The sequence below is a fragment of the Brassica oleracea genome, chromosome C5 (genome assembly GCF_000695525.1).
Source record: "Brassica oleracea var. oleracea cultivar TO1000 chromosome C5, BOL, whole genome shotgun sequence".
NCBI lineage: Eukaryota > Viridiplantae > Streptophyta > Magnoliopsida > Brassicales > Brassicaceae > Brassica > Brassica oleracea.
In genome coordinates this window covers 3747905-3750817 of record NC_027752.1, presented here as the reverse complement: position 1 = coordinate 3750817, position 2913 = coordinate 3747905, and positions in this window count along the sequence as shown.

Here is a 2913-nt window from a genome sequence, read left to right as displayed (position 1 = left end):
CGAGATTCCTGATTGATGAGGGAATCCACTGTAAGTTCCGGATAAAAATTGTGAGAATTTTTGTTTGCTGGTCTCGGGCGAGTGGCTGGGATCCAAGGATCATTCCATACAGAGATAGATGATCATGTTTCCACCCTTTTAATTAGTCCTTTACAAACCAGAGATCTAGCAGAAGTAATACTCCTCCAGCCATATGACGGGGAGTAAGATCGGATCGGTTCCAGGGGTGAAGCATTCCTATAATACCGTCCTTTGAAAACTCTTGAGAAAAGAGTATTTGGCTTCTCAATTAGCCTCCATAGTTGCTTACCAAGCATTGCTGTATTAAAATCCATGAGATCCTTAAAGCCCAACCCACCATTATCTTTAGTTTCACACAATTTATCCCATGATTTCCAATGCATACCTCTTGCACTACCTCCTGGGCTCCACTAAAATTGGGATACGGCGCCCGTTAGCTTCTTAACTGTAGCTTTCGGTAGCCTATACACAGACATCACATGGTTTGGTAAAGCCGTAATCACCGATTTAATAATCACCTCCTTTCCACCTTTTGTAAAAAAACGAAAGGTCCATCCATTAACCCTTTTATTCAGCCGCTCTTGAACAAATCCAAACACTTGTACCTTAGAGCTGCCCAGACTTTCCGGCAAGCCTAAATAAGATCCCATTCCTCCTAGATTATGAATTCCCAAGATATCTCTCAACTCTTGCCGAATAGCTTCATCAACCTTGTGTCCAAATTGAATTGACGATTTCTGGAAATTAATCTGTTGCCCTGAAACAGTCTCATATTCCTTTAGAATCTTAAGAATAGTTTGATACTCTTCCTTGTTTGCCTTACAGAAAAACAAACTGTCATCTGCAAATAGTAGATGAGAGATTGCAGGACAAGCCCTTGCCACTTTCATCCCGGTTAATAGTTTGACCCTTTCTGCCTTTTTAATGTTTGAAATCAAAGCCTCCGTGCACATAATAAACAAGTAAGGAGATAAAGGATCTCCTTGACGTAATCCTCTCTGAGGGATTATAAGTCCCCGAGGCTGCCCATTTAGAAGAACTCTATACTGGACTGAGGAGACACACTCTCGCATCAATTTGATCCAGTGAGAATCAAAACCCATTTTGTACAGGAGAACCTCAATAAAATTCCACTCTATCCGATCATATGCCTTAATCATATCGGTTTTTATAGCCATAAACTTATTCTGACAAGACTTATTAGTTCGTAGGCCATGAAACATAACCTGCGCAATAAGAATATTATCTGAAATTAACCTTCCTGCCACAAAAGCCGATTGTGTTTCCGAAATTAACCCGGGAAGACACCTTTTCAATCTTTGGCACAAAACCTTCGAAATTATCTTGTACCCAACATTACAAAGACTTATCGGCCTTAGTTCCGTCATCCTTGTAGGTCTCTCCACCTTTGGAATCATACAAATATTTGTTAAATTTAGCCTTGGATCCAAATGTCCTGTGACCAAAAAATTATTCACCAACTCCACCACATCTGCTTTAATTACATGCCAAGAATGTTGATAAAAAAGAGCTGTCATTCCATCCGGTCCTGGGGCTTTCTCCGGATGCATCATGAATAACGCTTGTCGGACCTCTTCTTCTGTTGCTACCCGTAGTAGCATATGATTCATCTGTGGGGTGATTGATGTCCCTATCTCTTCCAGAAAACTATCAAACTCAGTAGGGGTGGTAGATGTGAACAAATCCTCAAAGTAATCTACCGCCACCTTTTCCACACCAGTCTCATCTGTGACCCAATTACCCCTTTCATCATGAAGGCCCACTATTTTATTTCGAATCCGACGTTGCTTTGTTAAAGCATGATAAAACTTTGTATTAAGATCCCCAGATGAATACCACATATTGCGGCTCTTCTGATGCCAATATTCCTCCTCATCCTTATAGGCCTCTTGTAATTTCTTAGAAATCTCAATAATATCCTCATGTGATCTATTGTTATCCATTTGAACCTCTTCTAAAGCTTGTTGAAGATATCAAATCTTTTCCTTTCCATATGGTTGGTTGTCTTTCCGCCATGAGGATATTTCATGACGGCAATTACTAATTTTAGAGATAAAATCATCTGGTTGGCCTGCGCGAGTTTCTGTCCAGCCCGACACTATTGATTCCATAAGCCCCTCTTGGCCTATCCATCTTCTATCAAACTTGAATTGTCCCTTTCTTCTCTTTGGCGGTTTCTCATCCAAAAAGCCACCACAGGACGATGATCCGAACCTACCATCCTCAAATATTCTGTATAAGAGCATGGAAAGAGTGTATGCCATTCCTCATTAGCCAAAGCTCTATCTAGTCTGCAACGGACCATTACCGCACCCTTTCCTTTACCCCTCCGTCCTTGCCATGATATTTTATTTCCACGAGCCGGAAATTCTAATAATCCACTATTTCAGATCATATTATTGAAGGGAATAAACGATGTCGCACTTCTCAGAGAACCACCATCCTTTTCATGATTCCAGTGATCTCATTTAGATCTCCTATAATAAACCAAGGTTCCGATCTGGCTAAACCATACCGGGTTAATCTCTCCCAAACCTGATCCCTTAGTGTCTGATCTGGCTCTCCATATACGAAAGTAAGGAAAGCTTGTTTCCCATTTACCACTGCCTCTACATCTATCATTCTATTGCTAGAATATAAGACTTTAACTTGATACTCATTATTGTAATAAAGAGCCAACCCGCCACTTCTCCCAATTGGATCCACCGTAACCAGACATTCAAAACCAAAATGTGATTGAAATCGTTGTACAAATCCAAACTCCTGCTTCGTCTCAGATAAAAATAAAAAATCTGGTTTGTGTTTATGCCATATCTCCGTAAGGTAACTTATCGTCCAGTGACTTCTCATACCTCTGCAGTTCCAACTTAA